The sequence below is a fragment of the Rattus norvegicus genome, chromosome 1, assembly GCF_021556685.1.
Source record: "Rattus norvegicus strain SHRSP/BbbUtx chromosome 1, alternate assembly SHRSP_T2T, whole genome shotgun sequence".
Taxonomy (NCBI): domain Eukaryota; kingdom Metazoa; phylum Chordata; class Mammalia; order Rodentia; family Muridae; genus Rattus; species Rattus norvegicus.
The window spans coordinates 50,931,201-50,948,745 of NC_141534.1; the positions used below are offsets into that span (position 1 = coordinate 50,931,201).

A 17,545-nucleotide genomic window follows, 5' to 3' on the forward strand; every position below is an offset into this window, starting at 1 on the left:
TCAGATGATAAAGACATTCCTCTTACGCAGAGGTATTCTCTAGTGAGCAAATTGTTTCTTTTTTGTTTCATAAATAACAGTGAGTCATGCCTGACCCACATGAACTACAAGGACTGCCTTCCTCTTAGGCCAGACATTGTTTTCCCTGGAAATCTCACAAACAAGGTTTTGTTTACAGTCAAAACATCTTAATGTCCCTTGCACCTCAAACGACCTGGGATTTTACTTTATCAGCTGTAATGCAAGCCAGTCTGGAACCACCCCATGATCTCACGTAGAGAAAGAGAAAGGCTCCTTAGCCACCCTCTGAGGTGTAACTTCAGAGCCACTCTAAACAGAGTGTGAGGCCCCGCAACAGACCTGGCTTTGGGGAAGCCCATAGGCATGCTCCCAGTGTGTGGTGTCCTTTTGCTGTCTGTCTGTCTGTCTGTCTGTCTGTCTGTCTGTCTGTCTACTAACCCCAGCACTTAACACTCCGTGAAACTTTCTTCCTGTTAAACTCAAACCCTGTTCACTCATCCTGAAGCTCTTTTCTGGGGTGAAGTCAAGGATCCTGACCACAGGTTCTCTGGAAGGAAATCCTCGGGTTGCTGCAGGATGTGACCTGGAGCTGTATCTGGGGCCAGCATCTCACTAGGGTTGTGTTAGTCCTGAGATTCACAGGAGAAAAACTAGTTCCACCATTTGAGATGATTCGAAGTGAGCTTTCTTAAATACTGACCAAGACGGACTCTGACAAGGACGATTCCCAGGAATTTCCAGCTGAGTGGCTCGAGATGGTTCGCAGGCGCTTATAAGGGCAAACCTGTAGGCCACTGTCCTTTCCCACGTGGCTTTGCTACAATTCCTGGCATTCCAGGAAGTTACCTGATCCTTTGGCTGGTGGGACTTACAGGTTAATTTCGTCACTACATGCTGAGCATTTGCAAGAGAGCAGGCTTGCACACACACACACACACACACACACACACACACACACACACTACAACCCTCTTGGGAGTACAAATGGAACTAACAGACTTGCCTCCTATCATTCAACACCAGGATGGTGACTTATCAGAGAGGTCTCCAGACACCATGGCATACTCCCCACAAAGGAGACAAAATTCCTAATGAAGACATTTCCAAAGGACTCACTTGAATGCAAACAGGTTAAGAATGGGGAATGGGGGAAGGGGAAAGGGGATGGGTTAAAACTGGAGGGGCATAGCCACCACCACAGATGCACAAGATATAATCGACTCTGTTGAGACAACAACCACACCCATCAGGATCCAGGGTCGACCCACAGCCTCACAGCTTCCGATAACCACAGATGAGGGTGGTAAATGCCACAGCACGTATGTGCATGCTACAGCATGTACATGCATGCCGCCGCCCTGTATACACACCACAGCACATGTATGGAGGCCAGAGGACAGCTCACAGGCGTCAGGGCTCTTCTGCCCCAGCGTGGGTTCTAAGGACTGAACTGAAGCCTCCAGCCTTGGTGACAAGCACCTTTACCTGCCAAGCCACCTCACTGGCCTCAGTCTGACCTTTAAAAAGGATCAGAGACCAGATGGAGGACCCGGATAAGCAAACAGGCGAAGTAAGGCTGTCTGTCCAGGACACAGACGAAATTTATCAAAGCGAATGCAACCTTTAGCAACTTGGAGGAGAAAATTTTAAACAATTGATTGTCTTGAGTTAGGATTAATATTGCTATGATAAAACACCATGACCAAAAACAAACGGGAAAGGGTTTTTATTTCAGGTCACAATTCCATGTCACTGAGGGAAGTCAGGACGAGAACTCAGTTCCAGGCAGTGGTGGTGCCCGCCTTTAATCCAGCACTCAGAAGACAGAGGCAGGTGGATCTTAGGGTTCCAGGCCAGCCTGGTTTACAGAGTGAGTTCCAGAATAGCCAGGGCTACCCAGGGAAACCCTGTCTCAAAAACCCAAAAAACCCAAAACAAAACAAACCAACCGAACAAACAAAGTAAACAAAAAGAATTCAAGTAAGGGAGGAGCCTGGAGGCAGGAGCTGACACAGAGGCCATGGAGGAGTGCTGATGCTGACATAGGTTGCTCAGCCTGCTCTCTTATAGAACCCAAGACCACCTGTCTAAGGGTGGTACAGGTGCCTGTGGAATGAGGCTTCCTACATCATTACTCAATACCCCCTATGGACAGGCCTACACACTAATCTTTTTTTTTAATATTATTTATTTAATGTTTATGTGCACACTGTAGCTCTCTTCAGACACACCAGAAGAGGGCATCAAATCACATCACAGATGGTTGTGAGCCACCATGTGGTTGCTGAGATTTGAACTCAGGACCACTGGAAGAGCAGTCAGTGCTCTTAACGGCTGAGCCATCCCTCCGGCCCCTACACACCAATCTTATGGAGGCCTTGTCTCAGTGGTCCTTCCCTCCTCTCTGATAACTCTGGGTTGTGCTGAGTTAACTTAAAACCAGCTAGCACAGCCGAAGAAAAATTCAAGTAGGAATCGTGACACTGGTAAAACAGGAAGTAAAAATTCTGGCAACGGGAGAAGAGATCCATCAAATAACACAGCAAAGCATCATTACCAGGTAAGACCGCATGGGAAAAGGAAAATCAGAGATGGAGGGCAAAGTCAGGACAGGAACATTTATGCACATATAAATAAAAACAAGTGTGGCCCAAACGTCTAAGAAATCTAGGGGATATTCCAGAGACCAAAACATAGACAAAGGGTCTGAGGTAACGTCAGAAGGAACAGACAATGCCTCCAGTTACATTGCGGTAGAATTTCCTAAACCCACAGGAAGATGGCCAAACAAAACAGGTGCACAGTGCTCCACAGGCCAGGCTGGAGAAAGAGCCATCCGGATGCTACCACTATGGGTGTGGGCGGTGGAGAGGCTCTGAGGAACAGGGAGGGTAAGAGAACAGGTGTCGTGGAAGCAGACAGGGAGCTGCGGGGATGAGAGGGGGACAGGGCAGGGCAGGAAGGATGTGGGCAGAGTGGAGGAAGATGGAGGATAAAAAAACAAAACAAAACAAAACACCAGAGAGGAAGAAAATGCTATAATGACACCCATTAACTTTGCACGCTGCTTAAAAACAAACAAACATATATGCCACAAGCCATTCCCCATGTCACTTACAGATGACAGTATGCACGTGTGTGCATTTGCGTGTGGTAAGCAATCTCGGACTTCCCCACACTCCCATCTTCGTGCATCCCAATTGGCTTAGCTAATCACAGTGTGCAGGCACATGGGCGGTGCTGATCGGCCTCAGAGATACTGAGATGAACCAGCTTGTGTGGAGGCTTTGTAATGGGTCTCTGACACACACCCTGGCATCGAAGGCTCTGGCTCAGGGCGTGTGCGCACGTGGGCAGGCTTTATTGCACATAGCCGGGTTAAGCCAGGTGAGCAAAATGCTTACTATGATAAAGGGTCTGTGCTTAGCCTGAGAAGTGAGCCAGCAGGAGGACTACCTTCCATAGCTGTTCTGCCAATTTACAATAATGTGCTTTGGAATTGGGGGATGGGGACAGGTGGGGAGGGGCTGGGGGAGAAGAAGAAAAATATTTTTTCCTGTCAGAACATCAATTTCTGATCCTAGGATACATAGGACCTATTGGGTGTGACTGGAAGGCTGACCAAGTACTCTTGAGGACTTCCCTGCAAGGGGACCTGCCAGACTTCTATAAGCATGACGCAAACTTAACACCTGACAGGGTAACAGATTACCCTTATGGGCATTTCCGTGCCAGAGTAAAGTGAGTTGTTGGGTTCGTCAGTGGCTCACAGGAATGTGAAGGACTAAAGATGGCTCTGACTCGGGATGGGAGAGGGACAAGGGAAGCCAAGAGCAACCCCTGCTTAGCTTCCGTTTGTGTTTTCTTTTTCACGGGCCTTGATGCCTCTTCCTTTAGAGACATGTTGAAATCTGAAGGCCGAGTAGGATGGAGTTAGGTGGGGCCTTTGAGGCAGCCCTCATGAGTGGGATGCACCTTTTCGCAGAGTGGGTGCTCAGGCAGCTCTGTCGCTTTCTAGTACGTGAGAACGGAGACGATTCGGCGGTCTGTGACCTGACTGAGGGTCCTCACCAGACCCCAGCCATGCTGGAGCCCCTATTCCCAATCCCTAGGCTGGGAGGATAAACCTGCGTGGTTTATAAACCACACGGTCTCCGGCGCTTTGTCATAGAAACCCCATCGACTATAATTTGAAGAAATTGGTTTATCAAACAAAGTAGGTATTCATACTAGTTTTAAGTGGGCAGATGGTTTCTCTTGGGTCATAAATATGGAAAGCTCTGATACTCACTCTGGGCTCTAGGCACCATCTGCCCTCCTTCTTGGGAGGCTAGGACAATGACAGGCACACGACTCCACCACTTGCCCTCAGCTGGCTCTTGACTCGGCCTAACCTTCAGAAACTCTCCAGGACAGGCACAGACATGGACTGCCAGACTCAGTATCTTTTCTGTCCTCACCATCATCCAATTGTTCTGCTGAATCTACCACACGCCTACCTTCTCTTTAGCAAGTCACCCCGAAGGTCCTGAAGGGCCCTCCTGTGCTCTCCCGTGTTATAGCCGATCTTTGTTCTTTCCACTGAATGGTCAGTAGGAGCCACAGAGAGTGTGGGACCCCATTTCTGCTGTTGGTCCCATGACACTGGGGGAAGTTTTCACGCACATGCTAGTAGCATGGATGAAGAATTCCCACAGATGTGGACACATCTTTGTGTTGCATCCTGAACCACTTTCAGTGCCAATGTGGTATCACACACCTTTCTTCCCAGCACTTGGGAGGCAGAGGCAGGTGAATCTCTGAGTTCGAGGCCTGCCTGGTCTACAGAGTGAGTTCTGGGACAGCCAGGGCTACAAAGAGAAACAAAAAAACAAAGCAAACAAAAAAAAAAAAGACAAAAAACAATGAAACAAAGTGAAAATCCTTCTGGAATAGTCTCAACCAGAGGCTGGGTGCTTTTAGATAATGCCGGCCCATGCGCTCACACCCTAGAGGTTCAATGCCTCTGTACTAGGGTACACAAAGCAGCATCCTTAAACAATGCTACTTAAGTCGTGCTCACACCCTAGAGGTTCGATTCAGTGGCTCTGCACTACGGTACAAAAAGCAGCATCCTTAAACAATGCTACTTGAGTTGTGCTCACACCCTAGAGGTTCGATTCAGTGGCTCTGCACTAGGGTACACAAAGCAGCATCCTAAACAATGCTACTTGAGTCGTGAGTGGCAAGAGGCTCGGGGTGGTGTTAGTTCTCGTCTTCAGGAGTGCACGTCCCGTTTGTGTGGGGAGTAACATTGTGAGTAGGGTGATGCTCCCCTTCCCCCCAGGACAGTCCCGTCATCAGGCTGTAAGGCAAGAACTCCTACTCTGTTGCTAGGAGCAGACAGTCCTGTGACTTAGCACCGTCACAGATCCACACGGAATACGTAGTGTGGCTCGCAGAGGGGCAGCATGACAAGACAGCTAATTAGAAGTGTGTGTGTGTGTGTGTGTGTGTGTGTGTGTGTTTGCATGCACATGTATGCACAGTGGAGGTAAGCTAAAATGTGAGAAATATATCCTTCTCAGGTATATATATCTTCCTGTATATGCCTCTTTCTATACAAAAATTTCTTTACAAGCACCTATATACCTATACAGGAAGAGGCAGAGTGTCCCATTAGCTCAGCAAGGCCGAGTGTCAGCACGTCAGACAACCTGTGACCCAAAAAGGGAATGGATGCTTTCGTGCGCAACCCTGGGGCCAATTTGAGTGTCTGTATCATGAGGTGTGGCCAGGAGCTGCCGTGGGAGGGCCATGCCCAGCTTTCTTTCTGTTTCTTTTAAAATTATTTATTTATTTTATGTATACACTGTAGCCATCTTCAGACACACCAGAAGAGGGCATCAGACCCCACTACAGATGGTTGTGAGCCACCACGTGGTTGCTGGGAATTGAACTCAGGACCTTTGGAGGAGCAGTCAGTGCTTTTAACCACCAAGCCATCTCTCCAATGCCCCTATGCCTGACTTTCAAGCCTAAGGGCCACCCTTAGCTAAATGACCTTGAGCCAAAGACCTGCCCTGAGGCTCCTCACAGCCGCAGAAGTGTGATAACAACACCACTGGCCTCTGTGACTGTTGCTGGGAGGAAGTGAGAGAGAGACACAGAGCTGAGCGAGGAACCAGTGGGCTCTGCCTGCAGACTGCGGCTGTGTTTCCTCCTTTGTGCTGTTGACACCCTCGTTTCTAGTGTATAGAGACAGGGATATTAAGACTGGGAATTTGCAGTGATGGTAAAGACTGTTGAAGCCTTGATGGGTCTTAAGGCCACTTATAGATGCAGGTAAATCGACGCCCCACCCCACCCCACCCCACCCCCATGAAACTTTTAAAAGCAAATTAGTGGCTTTTCCAGCTCAAAGAAGTGGCTAGGGAACACTGTTAATGTGTGTGTAAGCTATCAGAAGTAGTGAATCCCCACACAATGGCTCCCCTGCATGTTTTAGAAAATTTCTTTGTGGTTCTGGGTTAGAAGATAAATTGGACAAGTATCTTCTAATCCTAAAAAGGGTCAAAGCCGCCGAGGCATTGTTGAGATGCTTGGCATACTCCAGGAAGGTTCTCTTCCGGTGAGCGGCAGCTTTTAAATTCCACCTTCCTTACTGTAATCCAATGCCTCGCGACACTCACTTGTCAAGGAGACTGAAACTTCCCCTCTGCACAGCCCTCCGCAGTGTGCAGTCAAACTGCGACTGAGGCTGCAGGCGGCTGCTGTGAGTATCTCGCCCCCTGGTGGTCAGCAGTGGAACCGCATCGTTCAGGAACGGAGCTGATCAAAAATGGTGCTGCTCAGCCTTGTTTATTTTTACAGAGCGTTCTCATTATTGTTTTGGAAGAACGAGTGCATGTTACATTTTGGATTAAAAAAAAATCAGAGTGGGGGGATTTATAGTTTCTGCCTGAGGACTGACGGACGTAATGCTACACTCTGTGTTCCAGATTCCCAGAAACACACTTTACAACACGATTTACAACAGCACTTTTGGTGATGAAGACATTAGCTATTCTTTCTGTATTGGTGGGACGCGTACAAAAGCCGCAGGAGAGTTGAGACTAGGGCCTACATGGGCATATTAAAATCACATCAGGGACTCCCTGGGAGCCCCCGAGTCAGGGAAACGAACCAGTCCCTGACTTAGCTATCATCAGAGATGCTCCCCCACCCTGCAGCAGATGGGAACAAACAGCCAGGCGATACGCAGAGAGTGAGAGACCTTGGAATACTCAGCCCTAAAAGGAATGTCTCCATCACCCGCCTCCCCCCTTAGTTCAGACAACTACACAGAGAAGGCGGAAAGAGTGCGGAAAGCCAGGGCTTCCGAGACCCAACAGGGCTGGTGCACACACGGACTTAGAGACAGAAGCAGCACCCACAGAGGCTGCACTGGTCTGTACCGGAATGAGTCCTAGAGCTGAGAGAAGCAGACACAGGCTCCCATTGCCTTGTCCAGAAGCTATCTCCAACTGACAAACGAGAAATCCGATCTTTTCAAGGCAGTCTCACTGGGGAAACGAACCGCTCTTAAGGGTAGGCCACCCACGCCCCGTAGTAGATAGCCAACAGAAAACCACGTCAACCGCAACTTTGGTGGTTCTTTGCCTCCTAATGTTAAGTTGGGCATTAAAAACAAAACAAAACAGGGGCTGGGGATTTAGCTCAGTGGTAGAGCGCTTACCTAGGAAGCGCAAGGCCCTGGGTTCGGTCCCCAGCTCCGAAAAAAAGAACCAAAAAACAAAACAAAACAAAAACACCCAAACAACTTTACAGGTCTTTTATGTATATATTGTGACCTCGTTTTCTGTTTGTTTTTGTTTTTTAAAATGGGGTTCCTGTGTGAACTTGTGTGTCTCTTTGTCTATATGTTTCTCAGGTTTTTTCTTTGGTTCTTTTTCTTGTTATTTTGTCCTATTCCGATCTGTTTGTTTTTTATTTATCTGATTTTATTTTATTATCATTCTTTTTTGTTTGTTTGTTTGTTTGTTTTTCGGAGCTGGGGACGAACCCAGGGCCTTGCGTTTGCTAGGCAAGCGCTCTACCACTGAGCTAAATCCCCAACCCCTATTATCATTCTTTAGATGCCTGTTTGTTTTCTAAGACTCAACAAAGAGGGTTCAGATCTGGGTGGGAGGAGAGAGGCAGGACGGAACTGGGGGGAGTAGGGGGAGGGGGAGACCAAAATTAGAATATGATGTGTGAAATAAAAATCTATTTTCATTCAATAAAAGGAAAAAAATTAAACCTGTCTGGCGAATGAAGTCCAAGAATGGATGGATCAGGCATGCATGCCAGGCCAAGGTAAAGGTAAGTAAGTCCTCACCTCCACCCCATACAGTGGTGGATACGTGGATACGGGGCCCCGGGGCTGCCTACCCTCTAACACCCAGAGTAGGCATTAAGGACCGCCGGACAGAGAGCTCTCTACTATCCTTGGGGCTTCATCGCCCCTCGGTGCCCCATGTTTACGTAGCCTGCTTACCTGTGCTCTGCCTGTCCTGCTTGCCCGTGTGGACTACACGCAGTCCTTTCCTTTCATCCCTGCAGCTGACTTCTTTGTGCTCGAGTTTGACTCTCCGGCAGCCTGCCTACAGCAGCAGTGTCTACAGCAGGCTTGAGGTTGTTATCAATACAGCAAGCTCTCCACCCCACTCCAGTAACCAGAACTCCCCACACAGCCTCTTAAACTCAGTCTGTAAGCCATGTGTATTCACATACTCGGAGATAGGTAGATTTCCTGTGTGCTGTGTGATGCAAGTTCCCGTTAGAAATTAAGTTAAGATCCTAAACCGGGCATGGTGGCACACACCTTTCATACCAGCGCTCAGGAGTCAGAGGCAGGGGGATGTCTGTGAGTTAGTCTACAGAGCAAGTTCAAGACAGCCAGAGCTACACAGTGAGACCCTGTTATAAAAACAAAACAAAAGCCAGGCGGTGCACTCCTTTCATTCCAGCACTGGGGGGGGGGGGGGGGGCAGAGGCAGGCAGGCCTCTGAGTTCCTTTGAGGTCAGCCTGATCTGCAGAGTGAGTTCTAGGATAGCCATGGCTACACAGAGAAACCATGTCTTGAAGAACAAACAAACAAACAAACAACAATAAACAAATGAGTTTATGGTATTATTAGGGGCAAAATGCTGCTAATGAAACCATGGTGCCTTGTGAAGTTATTGTTACTCTGTCAATTGTGACATTGTGAAAAGTTGCATTCATGCTTGGTTATGTTCCTGGCATAGAATTAACAGCCGGGACAGGTTGGTGAGCCTCTTTATGTCTGTAGCTGAGCCCAGCTTCCCTGGAACGATGCAGTCAATGATCAGGAACACATCCGTGTAGTTGTTGTCTCACCAGCCCTGGTTTTAAGAAGTCTAGGAATAAAAGGGTAATGATAACCAAAATCCAGTTTTTAACTTTCAAATGTATACATGGGGTAAGAATCAAACTAGGGAATTTGATTTCTGGCTTGCTGGAAACCAGCATTTCCCTTAAGGATTTAGCGCCCCCTGGTGGCCAGAGGTGCTCTGCAGCCACTCGGAAGAGGAATGCCAGGGCATGTGTTTGTGTGTGTGTGTCTGTGTGTGTGTTTGTGTGTCTGTGTGTGTGTTTGTGTGTCTGTGTGTGTGTAGTGAGTAAGTGAAAGTATATGTAGAGTACATATTTGTGTAGGAGCTATGGGTGTGGTTCGCATGTGTGTGGTGTATAGAGTGGGCTGTGTGGATGATATGAGGTATGTTATGCATATTATGTGTGTGATATCAATTATTTATGTGTGTGGTATTATTAAGATCAGGCTGTGTCCTGACGTAAGCCACTCCATATTGTTTGAAGCACTGGATCTTTAAGACTGTGCCTTGCCGGGGTTGGAGAGATGGCTCAGCGGTTAAGAGCACCCGACTGGGGGCTGGGGATTTAGCTCAGTGGTAGAGCGCTTACCTAGGAAGCGCAAGGCCCTGGGCTCCGTCCCCAGCTCCGAAAAAAAGAACCAAAAAAAAAAAAAAAAAAAAAAAAAAAGCAAGAGCACCCGACTGCTCTTCCAGAGGTCATGAATTCAACCACATGGTGGCCACAACCATCTGCTAAGAGATCCGATGCCCTCTTCTGGTGTATCTGAACACAGTTATAGTGAACTTATATATAATAAATGAATAATAATAATAATAAAAAAAGACTGTGCCTTGCCTTGAGAGATGTTTTATGAGCAGCTTCTGACAGCAGTTTGAGGGGAGAGTGTCATTGTACTCCTGGGTGGACTCTCAGAGACCGATATCTGTCTGGTGCCACCCGTGTGACAATCTGACTTATTCCAGGTAGTAGAAAAGTGCGGTAGCCTAGGCATTTAAGAGGGTGATTTGAGACTGCAGAAGCACATGGGTATATTACAGTTGGATCAAGGAAACCAGACCCAAGAACTCACTGGACACATCAGGCCAGGGGAAGGGTGTGGGTCCCTCACCTCCACGGTTACTGGTGTCTCTGTGACAGGGGCCGCCAACTGATCAGTCACCTGACACCCAGTGTGGACCAGCAAACAGGATTCCCATCATCCCTCTGGTTCATCTCCATGCCACCGCCCACTCAGTGGTCACCTGCCCAGTGCTCTTCCCTCCTCAGGACCTCGTCCAGTCACCTCCTCTTTACTTCTGCAGTGAGCTCACCTCTACAGCTCTGACTTCAACCCTGGCTCCGCAGTGGCTGATTCTACAGCGGCTGCTTCTTCTGCAGATGGCGTATCAATACAGGATCGGTTTACACTTCTACCACCCTGCTTCAGAAAACCCTTATGCTTCCGCTGGAGCCTTTGAAACTTTTGTGCGCATTCCGTGACCAGCGTATATGTATAATATAATATCTCTCTGAAAGACCTATAGGCAGTGTGATGTGTGCTCGCAGTATTAGCGATCAGGGTGGGAATGAAAGCGCCTGTGCTGACCACTGACAGAATATCAATGGAACAATGAAAACACAATGTTTATTTGCAAACTGCTGATCCTGTGACCACTGTGCCTTGTGTATTTATTGTTATTCAACAAATTCTGACACTGTAGAAAGACACTAGCATTTTCCTCTCTATTTCTGAAAAAGCGTTCCCATGACAGGTCAATCCATGATATATAGAGTGCATGTGGTGTGGTATATATGTTTTGTGTAGTATGTGGGACGTGTCCATACGATTTGCTTTATGTGGTAGAACATGTGTAGGATGTGTGTTCTGTTTGTCTGTAATGTATGCGGTACTCAGTAGTGTGTATGTGTATGACTGTGTTTGTAAGTGTGTGTGCATGTACATGTGCACGTTGCTTGTGTATGTGAATATTCATGTATGTGTGTGTATGTGTGACTGTGTGTAGTGTTCCTGTGTGCACACGTGCGTGCATGTGTACTTGCAGTGTGTGTGTATGACTTGTGTAATGTTTGAAAGTATGTGTTTCCATGTATGTGTGTATGTGAGTGCACATGTATCTGTGTATGTGACTGTGTGTAGTGTTGGTAAACACAAAGGGAAGACCATGAATAAGAAACTAGGAGAGGGCTGGAGGGATGGCTCAGCGGTTACAAGCACTGCTTACTCTTCCAGAAGTTCTGAGTCCAATCAGCAACCACATGATGGCTCACAACCATCTGTAATGGGATCTGATGCCCTCTTCTGGTGTGTCTGAAGACAGATACAGTGTACACATACACATTAAACAAACAAACAAACAAATCTTTTAAAAGAAGAAAGAAAAAGGAAACTAGGAGAAAGAACCTATCTGCAGTAGGGAGCTTTACACTTTTAGTCCATGAATCCCCACTGCTAGCCTGGGACGCAGTAGCCCAATACCATGGACTTGTATCCAGATGCCCTGTGATCCCAGCTTTGGACTAGGACTGAACTTTGACCTACCAGGACAACCCGACTGGTACAACCCTTATTTACATAGCAGAGACTTCATACCTGGACATTCGTGTTTCCCCAAACATCTTAGAAACGTAGAGATTCAGATGATGAGTTAAGGCATTGGCTAGAGATTTACAGGATTCTAGCGAGGCAGGGAAACTTTGGGGATTATGAGAAGGGGGAAAGATCCCTTCACCCTGGAACTTGGTTAAAGCCTCTCAGCAGCAGGGCAGCAAGAATTCTGGGAAATTGCTGACAGCTCAAGGTCATCATTTCCTAGTCACAAACATGCAATTTTCTAGGGCGCTCACCAGAAATATCCGAGAGGCCGGATATGTACCAACTGCCCTGTGCAGCCCAGTGGTTCTGGGTTTCCTCCATCAGGTTACAATTCCATCCAAGGCCTCTCTGGAGCAACCGCACTCATTCTACTTGCCAGGTGGGGGAGGGGTTCTCAAAAAGCCCTTGGAGATATAATCGCAAAGTCAACAAAATGGTACATGGGTTAATGCCAACACAGTGATTGCTACTCTCCCTCGAAGAGCCCATGCCCACATTTAGGTAGGTCTTTTTGTGCGTTTTCTTTAAAGAGCCCGTACCCACACACTCAGGTGTACCTTAACTTCTTTCCCAGAGCACCCCCTTTCTCCTAACCCTCATACTTAAGCCCTATATAGCAATATCTTCAATAAAATCTCCAAGTTTGCATCATCATAAACTCCCTTCTCTTGTTAGTCTTTCTGAGGCTGAACCCACAAATCCTGGTTTGGCTTGAGCTGGGGAATGGCTTGGGCTGCTGACAGTGGCAACGTGGAGCTGTGTCTGTCCCCTCACTAGCGACACTAAGACTCTTAGAGTCCAACCCCCTTTTGGGGAGCTCTGTTTTCAGAGGAGGCTTTCCCAAGTCTTCCTCCGGATGGGGACTCGAGAAAGGTGTTTGGAAAGGAGTTGACTTCTGGTTGGAGCTCAGGTAAGATAGTAAGGCACAACGATTAGAAGTTTTATTCAGGCAAGATCTCAGAGGTGGGGGGAAGCCACACGACAGACCATGGTGGGGGCTTGGTGTTGTTCTTCGAATAGTCAGATTGTCCCAGCAAAAGGGATGAGGGAGCCTGCTTCTTTCTGGGCCAGCAGGCAGCTGTTAAGCGTGTTAAAGTTTAATACTAATAGCAAGAAGTTCTTACTGCAATCACCCCTGGGAACAGAGAACTGTCAGTCAAGGAGCTAGGTGGTACCTTTAAGCCAGTGCCACTGTTCTGAATACTTCCTGGAGGGGAGGCCTTGAGGTACACAACCACTGCTGCCTGTGTTGAAGTGCCCACGGCTCCCGAAGGTGCGGCCTCAGCTACAATGGTTTCAACCGCTTTACACTGGAATTTTGCCATCAGCAGCCTTAGTGACCTCTTAGTGACCCAGTAGCCTTAGCCAAAGGGACCAGAGGGGAGCCTTTCCCCAGATAACTTAGTAGGAGGACAATTGTAACCGGTACACAAGGGACAGTTTCATGATTGGTGTAAACACAATCATTTGCACTGTCCTGTGGCTGGTGTAAATGTCCCTTTTCTGGTGTAACAGGCTATTTGATTCACATCTGTGAGGCAGCTGGGAGAGACCCTCTTGTGCTGTTTGCCTGGCATTTCAAAGAAAGCCTGAAAGAGGCCTGTTTGTCTTTGATCTGTACTTGCTTTATTCTCGAGAACCATCTTTAGTTGAGTGTGCTGAACTGGTCACACACACACACACACACACACACACACACACACACACACACACACACACACACACACACAGAGACTGGCTGGAGCTGTGGAATGGGCACAGAGGAAGATCCATGAAGGAAGAGCCATGAGGAAGAGCCATGAGAGAGGCAGTGGAGTCAATGCAGGGGAGCTGCAGGGGCCAGCACCAGAAGACAGTAGCTGCAGCAGGTACAGCATCAAGAAGATTCTGAAATTTAGCAATCCCTTTTATCTATCTATTTTTTTTATATGAGTGCACTGTAGCTGTCTTCAGATGCACCAGGTGGTTGTGAGCCACCATGCAGTTGCTGGGAATTGAACTCGGGACCTTCGGAAGAGCAGTCAGTGCTCTTAACCACTGAGCCATCTCTCCAGCCCCGAAGATTTTGGAAGAGTAAAGTAGCAGTAGTCGTGACCGTGGCCAAAGTAGTGGGTGGCAGCCATAGAGTTCCAGAGAGTGGCTGGGAAGAAAAGTGCATGAGAGAAGATGAGAGAGAACAGGGAGCTGAGACTGAGGAAAGAGGACTGCAAAGAGCCTTAGAGGAGAAACTGCGAGGTTTCGAGGTTTCGTCAAGAGTCCCCAGAGAGCTGCTGGACCTTAAGAGCCATGGAGCTAGATGCCAAACCCAAGGACTACAACAGACATAGCTATCGAGGGCTGAGTCCAGATATTTAGGTTGGGAATATGTAACATAAGCTGCAGGATTTATTAAAAAGAGCGAGGGATCCTGATGTCCTGGGTCTACCCGAGAACCGTAACACAGTCATTGTAGGGTTAAAGGTCCACAAGAGCTGGAACACTAGAGGGCGCCACTCGCCACAGCTCCCAGTTGCCTGGGGCCATCGGTATTGCCAGAAGTTAAAGATCATGAAGGCTGGTAAGGAAGTACCCGAGAAGCTTCCTTCGCATTGCCTACCCACGGTTCCTATCTGGGATCCAGCAGAAGAACCAGCTGGCTGATTAAGAATGCCAAGAGAGAAGAACAACTTCTCAAGTCAGCCTGAAGAGGGAGAGAATTTATGAACCCGAGTCTGTTCTGAAACGCTCTCCCAGGGTAGACGAGGCCAGACAGAATCTGTGAAAATCTGTCTCTGGTTCAGAGGTGTTGGGAAGTGGGACCTTTAAGAGAGATTAATGTCTTCGTTGTGTGACTAGATAGTTCCCAGGCAGCAGGTTGTTACAAAGCAGGTCAGTTCCTTCTCTCCCCTCTTCGTTGGCCTGCTTGCCTTCTACTTCCTGCTTAACTGCTGTGAGGCCCTGAGCAGAAGCCTTAGTGGACCATGGTACATGCTTAGACTTCCTAAGCCACGAGCCAGAAGAAAACCCTTTTTAAAAGCTGGGTGGTGGTGGCACATGTCTTAAGTCCCAGCTCAGGGGCAGGGGCATGGGCAGGTGCTGGTGGCTGGGGAGGGGTGGGTGTGGGGAAAGAGGGCAGGGGGCAGGTGCCGAGGGGCAGAGGGCAGATGGCAGGGATAAGATCTTTGTTAGTTTGTGGCCAGCCTGGTCTACAAAGAGAGTTCCATGACAACCAGGGCTGTAACATAGAGAAACTCTGTTTTGAAAACCACCCTCCCCTCAAACAGAAACCTCTTTCTTCATAAATCACTTAGTCTCAGTTATTTTGTTACAGCAGCTCTTTCTGCTACAATTTAGCAGAATAGGTTATTTATGACTTGTTCTCTGTTGCTCTGAAGAACAGCTGGACTAGGTAATTTACAAAAGAAGAGGTTTGCCTGGGCACAGTGTGATTCTGTTTGCCCTTCTAGCCATCTTTCATAGCGCCTGACATTTTTAGCATCCAGCCTTAAACAACCCAAGCCCCACGGTTTTATCATTTTGCGGTATACTCTATGACTTGTAAAATACTTCACATACCTTCTCATTTCATTATTTATAGTTCAGTAGATCTTACTGGCCCCATGTGGCAGAGAAGGAAAAAGCTGTAAGCATTTGAGTGACTTGCCTGCAAGCGAAAGAAAGAGATCAAACTGCTTCCTCTGATGGCCAGCCTACGGCTGTTTCTGCTTCCGAGCAAACCTTTCCAGGCTGGCTAAGTGCTTTGTAAATGCACCGTGGAGAGTCTGGTGCTGTCCTCAGCGGTTATTTAGCTCCCATGGACGAGATGGAGGGGCGATCCAGGAGGATACGCCAGCTTTAATGGAGATCTATTGCCACCATTCTGCTCTGTCTGTGAATCAGTTAGGCCGTGTCCAGAGCGGAGGACTCAGGAAGGAGGAGTGCCAATAAAGCTGTTTTACTTAAGGCAACAGGTGACTTAGTAAATACACTCCCAGATCACGGGGACAGGAGAAGTCATTCACTTGGGGGACATAGTTGGGTGGGTGCAGATAGTGGTAAGGTCACTCCTTTGGAGACAGGCCATCTTATACTTTGCTTATTGGCTCCAGGATAGCTCCCTCCTCCAAGAAGCCCTATGCAATCTACTTCTGAAGTCCCTGGACACCTCTGTGGGGAAGTCTACACTGTAATTGTGGCTTCCTCTAAAGTCTGCCTCTGTTGTTTTCTGGTGATGTTAGAATCGAGCATCCTCATGGTGTGCTCGCTTCTCTCAGCCTGACTTCTGGTTCCTTGTCACTTTGTGGGTTTTTCCCTAGAGCCCACCATATCTCTGTCTTCCCCACTGTGTTCACGAGCTGCCATGTGCCTCTGTCTTCTCACACACACACAGCCTCACCTCACCTTGGGACTGAGACTGGGGTTTCTTAGTTCCTAGGAGTACTAGATGCTGATGGGTCTAGGCTGACATGAAATCCAGGATTGTTCCCAGTCACAAGCACTGTCTCCTTCTGTCAAGCCACACTCCTGGGTATGATGGGTGGCTCACAGTGGAGGGTTTGCTTTCAGAGCCCTTGCTATGAGGCAAGGCAACTTTCATGAGCCTGGGTCTGGGCATAGAGCAGAGTGCTTGCCTAGCATTCAGGAAGTCCTGGGTTCCTAGTGAGCACTGTCCTGGGATCTCTCAGTTTTGAAGCTCCCCTGAGCCTTCTGCAGCAACCGCACTGCAGTTCAATTTCTCAGTCTAACACGTAAATGACAAAGAATCCAGGCTTCTGGGTTGGGTTCTCTTAGCATGTGAGAACTATTAGCAGCATATTGTTGCTGTGTAGTGACAAAGCTCTCATCTTACTGCTGCGGTTGCCTCAGGAAAGCTCACTGAAGTGGGACCAAAGTGGTCAGTAACCAAGGCTATCCAAGGCCAGCTATCCATCTGGGTTCTCTCTCTCTCTCTCTCTCTCTCTCTCTCTCTCTCTCTCTCTCTCTCTCTCTCTCCTTAAAGGAAAGATCTAGGTGCGTGCTGACTTATGAGCGTCACCGTGTAGCAGCTCATTCATAGCTAATGTCTCCTTGCCCATGTGCCTTCCCTGTAGAGCTCCTTGACTTACCCTGAGTCTTGCATATTTTCCCTGTCCATCCTACCAACCTACCAACGGGTCCCCTGCTTATGAATCTGCACATACTCTCTACGCAGGCCCTTTTCTTTCCCCACAAAATGTATACTTAACACATCTCTCTTTATCCAGTCAGTGCTATAGCAAAAGACCACAAGCTGAGTGGCTTATAAAGAATAAAAGTTTGTTTCTCAGTTTGAGAGTCTGGGAGTCAGAGGTCAGAGTACCTGGTGACAATCTGCTTCCCGGCTTCCCAATGAGACCTCCTCATTACATCCTCTAAGGGAGAGAAGCAAAGCTGTGTTCTATGGGCTCCATTATAAGTACACTAATCCCATTCTTCAGAGCTTCATGGTCTGGTCACCTCCCAAAGGTCCCTCCAACATAGGAGACCTGAGGGAACACACACATTCAGACCATAGCCTGTACATGACCCAAAGTGCAAGTTATCTAGAGGATTCC

The 17,545-nt window shown here is 48.0% G+C and overlaps 1 protein-coding gene and 1 long non-coding RNA gene across 6 annotated transcripts in view; one reads left to right on the forward strand and one right to left on the reverse strand.

The window, feature by feature from the left end:
• Nucleotides 1-17,545, reverse strand: part of Prkn (parkin RBR E3 ubiquitin protein ligase) — a 1,215,323-nt gene that overhangs the window by 18,242 nt on the left and 1,179,536 nt on the right.
• LOC134482715 (uncharacterized) lies at nucleotides 7,329-12,648 on the forward strand. The gene is made up of 3 exons (XR_015649431.1): nucleotides 7,329-7,590; nucleotides 8,289-8,364; nucleotides 10,538-12,648. It is a non-coding gene; the product is annotated as an uncharacterized LOC134482715 (long non-coding RNA).